Genomic DNA, 15,098 nt, shown 5'->3' on the forward strand with positions numbered 1-15,098 from the left:
CATCCCTAGCTCCTTGGGTGCCAGCCTCAGGGCCACCCCCCCACTCTGTTCTTCGGATTGGCTGTGTGAGTCTGACATCCAGGCTGCCTAGATTCAAATCCTCCTTCTGCTCACCAGCTGGGGACCTTGGGCTGGTTACCTACCACTCTGTGCCTTGGGAAAACGAAAGTCTCTACCGTGTGAGATTATTGTGATGGTCGATTGAGTCAATACAATAAAGCGTGTAGTACTATGCCTGGTGCATGGTACGCATGGCTAGTTACCATTATTGCTGCGTAATAGCTATTATTAGTAGGGTGAGAGTATTATTAGTGTATTAGTATCAGCTCTCCCACCACCCCTCTACCCTTAGGGCCAGAGGCATCTCTAACGTTGCCCGGCGGGAGATGGCCCCCAGGCTGGGCTTGAAGGAACAGAAGGGCTCCAGGCAGAGGAAGAGCACTGCCGGCCAAGGCACAGTCTGGGCAAAGGCGCAGAGTGGGAACTCTCCCCTGGGAGCAAAGGGCTGGAGCGTCTCTGGCCAGAGGGAGGTGTGATTTCCAGTGGCAGAGGCTGGGCGGGGTGAGGTGAGTCAGTGTTTGGCCCAGCCGGGCCCTGGCAGTGCTGTTTCCCATCAAGGGGGCGGGTGGGGCAGCTGCGGCTCCCTCTGGCCAGGGGTGAGGGTCTGAGTCAGCCCCAGCCAGGTAAGTGGAGGAGGACGTGGGGCTTTCCCATCTGTACCCTGGAAGCCCGTGTGAGCAGGCCAGGGCCCCTCCCATGGCAAGGGAGCGGAGGCCTCTGCGCCAGATTGAGCCTGGGTGCCACCGGCCTACACTGCCGACCCCAGGCCCCAAGTCCAGAAAGAGGCCCGGGAGCCTCCCCTCTGCCCGAGAATGGGGACGGGGCCCAGGACCCCGGCCACGGTCCTTTCCTGAGGGAAGAAGCAAGTTCTGGAGTCCAGTAAGATCTGGAAAGCCAGGGAAAGCTTTCCCTGAAAGCCCCCGAACAGGGGACGTTAGAGCCAAGGATGAAAGGAGGTAAGGAAGTGAGCAGTGAATGACATCTGGGGAAGAGGGTCCCCAGCAAAGGGAATATCAGGCACAAAGGCCTGGAGTTTTAAAGCCGCAGCAAGGAGACTGTCACGGCCAGAGCCAAGAAGAGAGAGACTTGGCGGGGGGGGGGGGGGAGGGGGGGGGGGGTGGGGGGGGGGGGGCGACAGGGGATGTGGGCAGGCAAAACAGAGCCTTATGGGCCACGGGGAGAACTTCAGTTTTTCCTCTGCACAAGGTGGGGCCGTGGCAACATTCTGAGCAGGGGAGAGACAGGATCTGACTTCAGTTCTAATGAGATCCCTCTGGCTGTATATGGAGAATGGATTGGGGGTGGAGGGTGCAGGACAGAAGCCAGGAGACCAGGAAGGAGGTGACTGCAATAGTCCAGGCAAGCAATGAAGGGGGCTAGACCAGGGTAAGGGCAGTGGAGTTGGGGAGAATAGACGGGATTCTAGGAATTCCTCTGGGCATCAGTCAACATGCCTTTCTTGGGAACCCACTGTTTGTGAGCCCTGTGTGGGAACTATGGATACAGAGATGCTGAAGGTTGAGCCCTTGCTTACAGTTCAGGAAACAGGAGGCAAATAAACTCAATTATGGTGTGATCAGCACTTGACCTACTCAGCCCCATGGCCTGTCCACAGGCTTTCTTTCTTTCTTTTTGTTTTCAAGGTTATTTTTTTTTTTTTTTTGACAAAGAGAGAGAGAGAGCGGGTGCAAGAGCGGGGAGGGGCAGAGAGAGAGAGAGAGAATCCCAAGCAGGTTCCACACGGTTAGTGCAGAGCTCAACGTGGGGCTCGCACTCACGAGCTGTGAGATCATGACCTGAGCCAAAATCGAGAGTCACCGCTTAACCTACTGAGCCACCCAGGCACGCCCTGTCCACAGACTTTCTATGTAGTAACTCAATCTTATGAAACAAGAATTATCATGAACCCCATTTTATTTCTTTACATGTTCTTTAGTTTATTTTTTTATTTGAGAGAGAGAGAGCATGCGTGGGGGAGGCAGGTGGAGGAGGAGGAGGAGGAGGAGGAGGAGGAGAGAGAGAGAGAGAGAGAGAGAGGGAGAGAGAGAGAATATCTTAAGAAGGTTCCATGCCCAGCACAGATCCTGGGATCCATGACCCTGGGATCATGACCTGAGCTGAAATCAAGAGTAGGACACTCAACCAACTGAGCCACCCAAGTGCCCTATGAGACCCATTTTAAAGATGAGGAAACTGAGGCCCTCTTGGGGATGTTAAGCAATGTGCCCAAAGTTAAGAGACTCCACCCTGCTAGTAAGCAGCTGGTTTGGGTTTCACACCTGGGTCTAAAGGGCTGTAGGACTGGGCCCACCTGACTGCTCCAGTCACCCAATGGGCCTACGTAATCAGGAGGGCTTCCTGCAGAGGTGAGGCTTGGCCTGAACTCCCAGGGATGGGCAGGATTCTGTCAGTGAGCAGAGAGGGCATTCCAGGCCTGGGCACGGCATGAGCCAAGGCCAGGAGGTGAGACCAATCGTCTTAGCCAGTGACTCCTACACCGCACTTAAAAGACATCTTTAAAGACATTAGGACTTTCTATGAAGTAAACTGATTTTTTTTTTCCTTTTGGCTTGGTTGGTTTTTAAAAAATAATTCACTTAGGTAAAATTCACGTAACATCAAATCAACCATTTCAAAGTGAACAATTCAGTGGCATTCGGTACCTTCACAACGTTGTGCAACCACCACCTCTAACTAATTGCAAAACGTTTTCGTCACCCGAGAAGGAGACCCCGCACCCATCATGCACTTGCTCCCAGTTCTCCAGTCCCCCCACAACCCCCATCTGCTTCCTGTCTCCATAGATTCTTCTACTGTGGATATTTCACAGAAATGGCATCATATAATAGGAGACCTTCTCTGGGGCGCCTGGGTAGCTCTGTTGGTTAAGCGTCCGACTTCGGCTCAGGTCATGATCTCACGGTCCGTGAGTTCGAGCCCCACGTCGGGCTCTGTGCTGACAGCTCGGAGCCTGGAGCCTGCTTCCGAATCTGTGTCTCCCTCTCTCTGACCCTCCCCTGCTCATGCTCTGTCTCTCTCTGTCTCTCAGAAGTCAAAATTAAAAATTTAAAAAAAGGGGCACCTGGGTGGCTCAGTCGGTTGACAGTCCAACTTCAGCTCAGGTCATGATCTTGCAGCTCATGAGTTCAAGCCCTGAGTCAGGCTCTGTGCTGACAGCTCAGAGCCTGGAGTCTGCTTCCGATTCTGTGTCTCCCTCTCTCTCTGCCCCAACCCACTCGCATTCTGTCTCTGTCTCTCTCAAAAAGCAAAAATAAATAAAAATTAAAAAATAAAAAAAATAGGAGATCTTCTAAGTCTGAATTCTTTCACTTAGCATCATGTTTTGGAGGTTCATCCTTCTGTAGCATGTGTCAGTGAAATGATTTTTATTTTTTTTTAATGTTTATTTATTTTTGAGAGAGAGAGAGAGAGCACAAGAAATCATGACCCAAGCCAAGGTCAGACACTCAACTGACTTTTTGAGAGAGAGAGAGACAGAGAGACAGAGAGACAGAGAGAGAGCACGTGCTAGCAGGGGAGGGGCAGACAGAGAGGGAGACACAGAATCCGAAGCAGGATCCAGGCTCTGAGCTGTCGGCACAGAGCCCGACCTGAGCCAAAGTTGACTGCTTAACCGACTGAGCCGCCCAGGAGCCCCCGAAATGATTTTTAAAGGGAAATTTGCATTATAACTAGAAAGGGAAAGCAACCTTAAAAGCAATGATGGAAAACTGCACGACTAAGTTCTAGCTGGATTCCGCGGCCTGCCTAGGGCTCTGGGTCCAGGCCTGCTTGCCTCGTAAAGGGAGCTGAGCGAGACCTGCAGAGGTGTTAAGGTTCCACCAGCAGCCACATGAGGCTCTCTGCATGGGTTAATCGGAAGAATCAAAGAGAACTCCAAAGGGAGGAATCCTCCTCGGGGCCACCTGTTATTTAAGTCATCTTGAACTGGGGGCCTCTGACATTTCCAGGGGAGACATGGGATCTCTGCGGCCCATGAGGGTGAGTCTGCCCAGTACCCCTACAGGTGGATCCGAGAGCAGGGCCAAGGATGGGGAGCCTATTGGGAAGCCACTGCCCCAGCCCAGACGTAATCCACAACATCCCATGCTACGTGACGGCTTCCCTTTTCCAAAGCCTTTTGCATCCATTAGGAGCTAATTTCCACTCTATTTCCTTGATGTACTTACACGCGGCTGTGCCAATAGCACACTGTTCCATTCTCTGTGCCTCCGTCATATATTCTAATGTCTGGATGAACAAGTCCTTCTCTTAGGTTTTCTTCTTCAGAACTGTCTTGCCCATTTTTGCAAATTTACTCTTTCCTGGGACTTTAGAACATACCCTTGAACAGACAGGCCCAGAGATGACAGACCCTGCGTCACAAAGGGCTTCAAACTTCCTAGCCCATTTCCAAGACTCCCAGGAGCACCGGGCAATGCCGTAGGGTGTGGAGCAGGTACACTGGGGGGAGCTGGGGGGGGTCTCTTCACCACCCCACACACACCCATTTTGGTGGGTCACAAAGGAGACGGAGCCCTCGAAAATAGCGCTTGCCAAATTCAGCGTTTCCCCTGTGCACTACATACTTTTTCTAAAAAGCGTTTTTATGTTTATTTATTTATTTTGAGAGAGAGAGAGAGAGAGAGAGAGAGAGAGTACAAGTGGGGGAGGGCCAGAGAGAGAAGGAGAGAGAGAGGATCCCAAGCAGGCTCCGCGTTGGCAATGCAGAGCCCGATGTGGGGCCCAAACCCACAAACCGTGAGATCGTGACCTGAGCGGAAACCAAGAGTCGGATGCTTAACCGGCTGAGCCCCCAGGCACCCCACATGCTTTTTTTCTTTAAGTCAATGTGCTTTAAAAATTTTTTAAATCTAGTTTTTAAGGAAACTTTTAAATCTCTGCTTTAAATGAGAAACCGGTATTGAGGGTGAGGTATTTGCTGTCCGTGCTCTGCCCACCTCCCCTCCCACAGACCAAATTCCAGCAGCCAGCACCTGCCCTTTACCTGCGGGCTCTGCCCACCTGGGCAGGCGGGAGGTGCTGGGAACGGACGCTCCAGGGAGGCGCCCTCGACCGTGAACTGGCAGGAGAGGACGTTGACATTCCTCAGCAACATCTCCACCCTGACCCCCTCCCCCCCCCCCCCCCGGTGGGATAACTCAGAGGCACGCGGTCTACACCAGGCCCCGCAGCAGGTGCCCGAAGAGGTTACTTGCTCGATTACACTCTGCACTGGCTGCCCTTCCTCATGTCCCCCCACTTCCCTGCCAGTGTTTCTGGGAGTCCCCTCCCAAATAAACTATTTGCCTTCAAAGTATTTTCTTAGGGACCCACTTCTAGAGGAGCCCAACCTACGTCACTTGCTGTGAATCAAAGGTATTTAGCAGATTACACGAAGTGAAGCAAAGCCAGACACCACAGCTGCTCCCGGCTTGACGCTGGGGTCTGCTGTGTGTCTTAAAAAGAAAGAGCAGGTGGTAGAAAAAGGCGATAGAGACACACGGGCCCCACGCGGAGCCTCTCCTTCCCGTGGCAGAATCAGGAGGACGGAAGGGAGGCGAGACGACTCTCAGAGTGAGATCGCTCAGGGCGCCTGCCTGCCACACAGCTATCTCCAGGCCCTTCGGTGGCCCACGGCTCGTGAGGTCCTGGGAACAAGAGGCCAGCTCCGGGGGTGCCGGAACAGCCACGTAGGCCGGGCAGCTGGCAGAACACAAGCCTGGGTGGGTCCAGTGAGCAGCACCCAGTGTTGGGCTGGGCACAGGGGCCGGATGGGGACCAGGAGGAGGACACGTGGTCCCAGTCTGAGAGCGCCCAGGGGGCCCCTCGCCAGACACATGGGCTGATGAGCTCAACTCTGTGTGGAGTGCATCTTGAGGAGGGCGAGCTCACGCACGCATTCACTCACTGTGCCAAGTACTGGGGACGCAAATGGCCGACCAAAATCCTTTATGATGCTGACACTCTAGTGGGGGACACAGACAAAAATACAAGTGAACACAGAACCAAACTCCAATATGAGAGTCTTCGGTGCTACAAAGAAAATAATTAGAATGATACAATAAAAAGTAGAGGGGAGAGAGGGGAGAAGGCTTTGGATGGTATGGCCTGGGAGGGTCTCTGAGGAGGGGTCGTTTAAGCCCAGAACTGAATGTGGAGAAATACCCAGGGTCCCAAAGAGATAGACGAAGAGGGTTCCAGCCACTCTGGAAAACAGTGTGGAGGTTCCTCAAAAAAATTAAAAATAGATCTACCCTATGACCCAGCAATAGCACTACTAGGAGTTTACCCAAGGGATACAGGAGTGCTGACGCATAGGGGCACTTGTACCCCAACGTTTATAGCAGCACTTTCAACAATCGCCAAACTGCGGACAGAGCCTAAATGCCCATCAACTGATGAATGGATAAAGAAGATGTGGTTTATATACACAATGGAATACTACTTGGCAATGAGAAAGTATGGAATCCTGCCATTTGCAGCAACGTGGATGGAACTGGAAGGTGTTACGCTAAATGAAATAAGTCGGTCAGAGAAGGATAGATATCATATGTTTTCCCTCATATGTGGAACTTGAGAAACTTAATAGAAGACCACGGGGGAAGGGAAGGGGAAAAAACCAGTTACACACAGAGAGGGAGAGAGGCAACCCATCAGAGCCTCTTAAATACAGAGGACAAACTGAGAGTTGATGGGGGGGGCAGGGGAGAGGGGAGAGTGGGTGAGGGGCATTGAGGAGGGCGCTTGTTGGGATGAGCACTGGGTGTTGTATGTAAGCGATGAACCACGGGAATCTTCCGCCAAAACCAAGAGCACACTGGATACACTATGTTAGCCAACTTGACAATACATTGTATTTTAAAAAAGGAAGGGGGGGGGACACCTGGTTGGCTCAGTCAGTTAGGCGACTGACTTCGGCTCAGGTCATGATCTCACAGTTCATGAGTTCGAGCCCCGCGTCGGTCTCTGTGCTGACAGCTGAGAGCCTGGAGCCTGCCTCCCCTGCTCACGCTCTGTGTCTCTCTGTCTCTCAATAATAAATAAACGTTAAAAAAAAAAAAAAAAAGAAAAAAGAAGAGAGTTCCTGAGAGAGGGAACAGCAAGTGCAAAGGCCCGGAGGTGGGAACGAGTCTGCTGTGTTGGAGGAACAGAAGCAGGCTGAGGTGCTGGAGTGGAGGAAACGGAGGAAGGGTAGCAGGAGGCCAGGTGAAGTGGTCACCAGGGCCAGGTCAGAGCGAAGAGTTGCCTGGCAAGTATTTGTGGGATCAATGAGTCACTCAAAGATGGCATCCATGGACCCTGGATGGGAAGCAAAGAGAGGAGATGACAACATTGGGTTTGTGAAGTATTTCCTCTTGATGTCTTTGTTAGTGGGAGACACGGCCAAGGAGGATGACCTTGACTTGCATGGGGCCAGCCCAGCATGCAGCAGAGAGGGGCTTCAGGCTAGCTCACCAGGGCAGACTTGGCTGATCTCAACCAATGAAATCAGCAAACTCCTCTCTGGCATCTCATAATAGTGTCTACTTTACGAGGCACTATTTATTGGGAATCTGTGCACCGGGCTCTATGCAACCCAATCAGAAGCTGTCAGACATACTCTTTCCCAGGAAGACACCCACACAAACGGAAAATTTCAATACAGTGTGGTAAGTATTCCAGGGAAGGGCCGGACGGAGGAAGGGCTATCCAAGTTGGGTTTTGAAGGATAAAGAGGAGGCTCGCTGGAGAGCAATCATCACCAAAGGGTGGGAACTATTCTTCTTGCTCTCTCTTCACTGTGTCCCAGTACCTAAGATACAGCCTGGCACACGGTGGGTGCTCAACCGATATTTGCTGATGGAATTAAATGGAGCTGCCCACACTTGGTTATTCAAGTAACTGCCTTCATGATTTTTGTGCAGCCTGCTTTCTAATTCTATTACTTAATATCTTTCTTAACATTGACTTACTTTAAAAAAATTTTTTTTAATGTTTATTCATTTTTGAGAGAGACAGAGTGCGAGCAAAAGAGGGGCAGAGAGAGAGAGGGAGACACAGAATCCAAAGCAGGCTCCAGGTTCTGAGCTGTCAGCACAGAGCCCGACACGGGGCTCGAACTCACGGACCGCGAGATCATGACCTGAGCTAAAGTCCGATGCTTAACGGGTTGAGACACCCTGGTGCCCCCACACTGACTTACTTTTTAATTTAAATACACTTATTTTAAAAGGAAACACTTGGGGCGCCTGAGTGGCTCAGTCAGTTAGGCACCCAACTTCAGCTCCGGTCGTGATCTGACGGTTTGTGAGTTCGAGCTGTGCGTGGGGCTCTGGGCTGACAGCTCGGAGCCTGGAGCCTGCTTTGGATTCTGTGTCTCCCTCTCTCTCTGCCCCTCCCTCGCTCAGGCTCGCTCGCTCTCTCTCTCTCTCTCAAAAAATAAATAAACATTAAAAAAAAATTTTAAAGGAAACACTTTATATTATCCCTACATTTGAAAAACAAAACAAAACAAAGAACACTTGGCACAAATCAAAGATAACCAGAAAAATCATCACCACGAAAACAAGACAATGTTGTTCCTCTATCTGTTAAGAGAACAAAAGGACAAGCCCACAGACTGGGAGGAAATATTTGCAAATCACATATCTGACAAAGGACTGACTTGCATCCAGAATGTATAAAGAACTCTCCAAATTCATTAATAGGAAAACAATCCAATTTTTCAAATGGACAAAAAAGTTTGAACAGACACGACACCAAAGAAAATAAACAGACGACAAATACGCACATAAAAGACGCTTGCCATCATTCATCGTTAGGGAAATTCAAGTTAATACCATAATGACATATACCATTGTACTCCTACTAGGAATGGCTAAAATTTTTAGAAAAAGAAAAAGAAAAAGAAAAAAAAAACCAAACCTGACCGCACCAGGTGCTGGTGAAGTTGGGAAAGCAGCTGAGGCTTTCATACAATTGCCGGTGGGAATGTGATCTGTCGCTCTGTGCGCGCACACAATGTCGTGTGGGCAGACGGTGCCCCTCACCAGTTAGTAGAACGCCCGACTGTCGGAGGCAACGTGCCAGCAGGGCACAGCAGAGACAAGAGCGAGGGCGTGTGGAGGCTCAGCTCCGAAAGCACAAGAGCCCACGTTCAGCGGGAGCAGTTGGGGCAGAGCTGGGTCAATTTTGCCTTTTGCGTCCCTGTGTCCCTTGGCCCCCAACACAAACCTGGCACATCGTTAGCCCCCACGAATGAGTCACCCCTCTGGGATTCTGCACTGGTGGTTCCCTCTGCTGGGGATACACCCTTCTCCCACCCTGACCGCCGGCCAACTCCTAAACTCATGTCAGGGGTGCCTCCCCCTTCTCCTCCCTGTCTCTTGAATGATACCTGGAATCTTTTCCCCACCTGCCCCCCACCCGTCCTTTGGGTCAGTCGGGACCTTTTGTGTGCAAGTGACAGAAAACGAGCTCAACTGTTTTCAGCCAAAAATGGGAAATGTAGTGCCTCGCAAAACTATAAAGCCCAAGGGTGTCAGGTACAGCTGGCTCCAGGCGTTCAAACCCTATCCAGCTCCATGTTCTCTCTCGGGCAGCCTCTTCCTTGTAATGCCTTCTGATGCCTCAGGCTCTCTCTCCCTCACCCTCAATCCAACGGGAGAATTGCACCTTCACAAATAATTGCCAGCAACCAAAGTCCCAGGATTGAGCTTCACAGGACAGGCTCAGGTACATGCCCACCCCCCCCCCCCGGGCTAATCACTGGAGCCAGACCCGGTCGTGCACCCCTTCCTAGAAACAGGGTTGTGGGGCATCCCACCCAAACCTCAGGGACTGTCATGGGGGAAGAGGACTTTCTCCAGCAGGAAACTGGGATGCTACTACCTGAAAATGAGAAACGGCTACTCACCTGTTCATAAACTTCCCACCTTCTCCTGGCAAACCCTCGCTCATCCCAGCATGCTGTGTGACCTCAGGCCAACCCCTTCCCCTCTCTGGCCCTCACGTTCCTCCTCTGGAAAATGGGCAGGAGGCCGTATGAATTCCAACATTCCAGAATTCTGGGACAGCTTCCAGAACTGGCGGCTGCTCCCTAAATCCCAGGAACCTTCCGGTACTTCTGAGGACGGAAGTGGAGCGTCAGCCAGAGCCGCCCCTGGCCCCCTAGCCTGGGAACATGCTTAGAAGACGACAATTGGGCTCCCTTCGGCCGAAATTCCACTCCTGTGGGGGTTCTGCCAAGGAAAACAAGCCCAAGAACCAGGCATTAAAGGTGAGCATATTTGATGAGTTTTAAGATGACAAATTATTTACACAGGTGTGGGAACCATCCCCTTGCACCCTTGGTTTCTTTTCTCTCTCTTCCTCCCCTTTCCAAATTCTTTCCCCCAAGGGTGCTAACAGACATGCCAAGGGAGGGGTGGCTGGTCGTGGGGATCTGCCCAAAGAGAGAGCCCAGCAACCCGAGGCAACAGGGGAGGGGGCAGAGAGGCAGCCGAGACAGCTCTGTTCTCCCTCGCCCTCCTTGCTCTCAAACCCCATTACCTGGGGAGATGCGAAGTGAGGTCCTGGGAATGTCAAAGCTACCTGAGTCCTTCTAGAGAATGATGCCTAGTCTATCCTTAGTTAACAAGGGGGGTGCGGGGGAGAAGTTCACAGGGTCACACAGCCAATAGCTGACCTTGCAGTTAGCAAGGAGAGAGGTGGAGGAAGTGATTGTTTTGTAAGCACCTACTGTGTGCCTGACAGTGAGCTGAGCGCTGGGAATACGTGGTTAATGAAGCAGACAGAATCCCTGCCCCGGTGGAGCTGAGAAGGAAACAAACAAGGTAGATAATGAGTTGCATTCATAGATGCTTTAAGAAAATAACACAGGGTGGGGTGCCTGGGTGGCTCAATCAGTTAAGCAGCCGACTTTGGCTCAGGTCATGATCTTGCAGTCTGTGAGTTCAAGCCCCATGCCGGGCTCTGTGCTGGCAGCTCGGAGCCTGGAGCCTGCTTCTGATTCTGCGTCTCCCTCTCTCTCTGCCCCTCCTCTCCTCTCTCTCTGTCTCTCTCTGTCTCTCTCAAAAATAAACATTAAAAGAAAAACAGGGTGAGGGGTTGGGGGGATCTCTAGGTTGAGGAGATGACATTTGACCAGAGAAAGATGAGAAGGAGTCAGTCATTAAGGAAGGACATTCCAGGCAGATGGCATTGCACATGCAAAGGCCCTGAGGTTGGAAGTGCCTTGAGTGCTCAAGGAACAGTGAGGCCAGTGTGGCCAGTGCAAGGAGAGGGAGGGGAGATGGCTTAGAGGTGGGCTCCATGCTTTTTGCCTCAGAAAAACCTTCAAAGTGGCTTCGATCACTCTCTTTTTTACCGAGGAGGTAACTGGGATCCAGAGAAAGGCAGTAACTTGCCCAGGGTCACAGAGCAGAGCCAGATCTCTCAGCTCCTTCCATCTGGCCCCAAGCCCATGCTCCTGTGCTTCTGAGAGGTGAGAGGGCAGGAATAAGGAGCGTCCAGGACTTACAAGCTTCTCACCTACAGCCTGGCCCTCGGGGGCCTGGGGGTAGGCCCTGTGCTTCCTGGGAAGAAAAGTGGAGGCTGATTAGGGCTGCTGAGTAATGAGGGTACAACAATGAGTTCTGCCTCAGTTTACCCACCTGTAAAAAAAATGGGTTTAATAACATGTCTGCCTCCAGTGCCAACTTCAGAGAGGTGCTCTGAGGGTTAATTACTGCCTGGCAACCCCGGAGCCTTGATGAAAGGCGGCAGGAAGTGGGCACTATTAACCTGGGCAGGTAATTACTCCCAGCCTGGGGGAGGACGGAGAGGGGTCGCACCTGGTGCTGATTCAACCCCAGGCTCCTTTCCAGATGTGTAGGGCCCAACATGCCATAGGCATCTGCCTTTGACCGCCATCCCGGCCCCCAGATCCCCTGCACCGGAGGTGGGGCATTAGGGGGCTGTTGGGGCTGAGCAGTCACAAGCCACACGGGCTGGGGTTCAATCACATCTCTGCCGATCCACTGGAGGGGAGACGTGGGCAACGCTCCTCCCCACTCGGGGCCTCAGTCTCTTCATCTGTACGATGGGGATAAGAACCTGGCCTATCCCACAGGGACTGTGTTATTTCTCACACGCACACAGACGCTATGAAATCTGCCCATTTCATCCCCCCCCCACCCCCGCTGCCTCAGTTGGAGAGAAAAAGTGACAAATCAGGCCACAGCTACCCATGCTGTCAGTCATCCTGGCCTCCATGACCGGAGCAAAATGGTGAAGGACTTTTCTAGGGAGAAATGATTTTTAAAACACGCTCGGCTCATGGTGCCCCACCCCCCACGTGGGCCCCATTATCAGGCTCCGACCGCCCCCTGCCCTGGAAGCCCACCCCTTCTCTCCTCCCTCTCTTGTGGCTCCCGGTCTTGATCTAGCCCCCACCCCCACCCCACCACCAACACACACATACACACACACACACACACACACACACACACACACGTCCTTCTCTTGGTCCAGCTGTAAACACAGAGCCTAGTCCCTGGGGACCCCTAGAGGTTTCTTTCCATACAGGGCTCAGCCCTGGGCTAGGGAGGGGGAGCGAGGACAGATACTGAAGCTGGAACCCCTCTTCCTTCTTTTAATCCCTCCAGGAGGCAGCATCATGCCCATCTCACAGGTGGGGACACTGAGGCCCTGAGATGCAAATGCCAAAGCCCTGAGCTAGCAGGAGGCAGGGAGGCTCACACTCAGGTCTGACCCAGGTCCTCGGCTTCCCCGTGGCCACCTGACCCAAGCCCTCTGGGCTTCGCCCCCACTTAAGGGAGGGAGTCAGAGTCCCAGCGGGCCTGGCCCTCCATGGCGATCCTGGGATGGAAAGAGGCCAGGTCCTTGTTAGAGGCTGGGACTGTCGCTGCCCCCGCGGGTATGGGTCGGGGCCCAGGCAGCACCACGCTTAGGAAGAGCTGTGGGTTCCGAGAGCTGGTCCAGGGCTCAGGGCGCGTGGCCGCCTTACCAAGCTCCCTTTGTACCCCTCCCCCCACCCCCCCTCCTCCAGCCACACCGGCCTAGCTGATCCCCAAACACATCCTGATTCCCATCGCCTAGCCTTCGGGCCTGGAACGCTGTCCCCTCAGACCTTCCCACACTGGCTTCTTCCCTTTGTTCCGGTCTCTGGTCCAATGTCCCCTCCTCAGAGGGGACTTCCCAGCCTCTGTCCTTCACACCCTGCTTTATTTCCTCCAGAGCCCTGACCACTCTGAGAGAATCTCAAACTCCTGATTCCCTCAATGACAATACAGGCTCCGCGAGAACAGAGGGGTTTTTGTCCGTTTGGCTCACTGTCGGATCTCCAGGACCCGGCAGGGCACCTGGAACACGGTGGTGTTCAGCAAACGAAGAAGTGTTCAAAAGAGAAGCGTAATTCACTTCACGGGGGTGGGGGGGGTGGTGGGGGGGTGGGGAGTTCCGGGGGAGATGTCACCCGAAGGACTGGATCATCCCTCCAGGGTCTTGAAGAGTGTCACCAAGAACAGCATCATAACAACCATCCTGTTTTTATCAGGCGCTGTGCACAGACCTCACCCAGCCCTCTCGGCGACCCCGTGAGGCCAGTCCTGTGATCATCCCGTTCTCCAGAATGCAGCTCAGGGAGGTAAGGGACTCGCTCCAGGCCACCATGACCACCACCCCCCCCCCACCGGCCCTCCCCACCCCACGATTCCTGGCATAGCCCAGAGAGGTTGAGTGTCCTGTCTGACGCCCCCGAGCTGGGCAGCAGCCTGGAGGGGTGACCCCTGGCCCCCTGGCCCCCTGGCAGCCACTGGCCCTGCCCACAGGGAGAGGGAGCCAGCAGGTTGGCGGCTGTCCTGTCCCAGGGACGCTGGGCAGCCAGGAGTTTCTCTCTCCGGACTTACTGTACATGATTCAGCGCCAGCCCCAGTTGTGAAATCTGGGAATCTTGTGGGCAAGGCCAGGCCCGGGGGATGGCTGTCTGGGAAAAAGAGGCCGGGAAGGGGTTAAGGGGGGCGGCGGGCTCTTCCCCGGGGAGGCACTAGGCCAGGCCAGCAGAGAGCCATTAGCACTGGGCTGGCCACCTCCTGCGGCCAGTCTCTGACATCACAGCTGCGTCAGCACAGCCTGCCCCAGCCCCCCACTTCCTTCCCTCCCTCAGCCCGCATCCCCAGCCTCCCCGGCCTCACTGTTCTCTCTGGAAAAAAGGGCAGCACCCAACCCTGCCTCCTGGGAGGGAAGGCTGGACCGGGAGAGGGAGGTGACAAATCTGGCTTTGCATGCAGGAGGCGCTTAATAAACGATAGGTGGGATGAGCTAGACCTGAGCTAGACAGAGCAGGAGGGAAGCTGTGACACCCACTGTAAAGAAGAGAGGGAGGGCTCAAGAAGGGCAGGGGCCTGCCCGAGTTCACCCAGCCCCACGGTCACAGTCACTTGCCATGTTAACACGACTGTGTGACTCTCCCTCCGCTTCCCCCCCCCCCGGCTTCTCATTGAAAGCACGCGTACCCCTCGTCACCCCACTGTGTAGCAGTGAATGTCCGGAGGCTGGGATTCTCTTCCTCCTCTCATTTATTTTGTTAAGTTTGATTACACCAAATGGATGTTTGTTTGACTAGAGGGACAACAGAAAGATTGCCGAGGGACTATTCATAGATCAGTGGTGACTTACGGTACTGAATTAAATAAATTCTGCATTTGAAATCTTTGAAAAAGTCACCGAGCGCATTCCCTGCCCCAGGCACCGTTTACACATATCCGACTCACTCAACCCTCAAGAAAACTCTGTTTACTCCACCTCACAGAGGGGGAAACTGAGGCACAGGGAGGCAAGTGACAGGCTTGAGGCCAAGAGCTGGCAAATAGCAGTGATAATAATAATTAAAACAAACAAAATAATAATAATAATAATATCTGGCACTGATAAGGTGCTTACTCCACATGCTAGGTATATTATTTACATCATCTCCCTGGCTTCTCTTACCACCCGAGGAGGTGAATACTCTTATTCTCCCCTTTCATAGAAGAGGAAACCGAGGGGTCAACTTG

Source organism: Lynx canadensis, chromosome A3 (assembly GCF_007474595.2).
Source record: "Lynx canadensis isolate LIC74 chromosome A3, mLynCan4.pri.v2, whole genome shotgun sequence".
Classification (NCBI taxonomy): Eukaryota; Metazoa; Chordata; class Mammalia; order Carnivora; family Felidae; genus Lynx; species Lynx canadensis.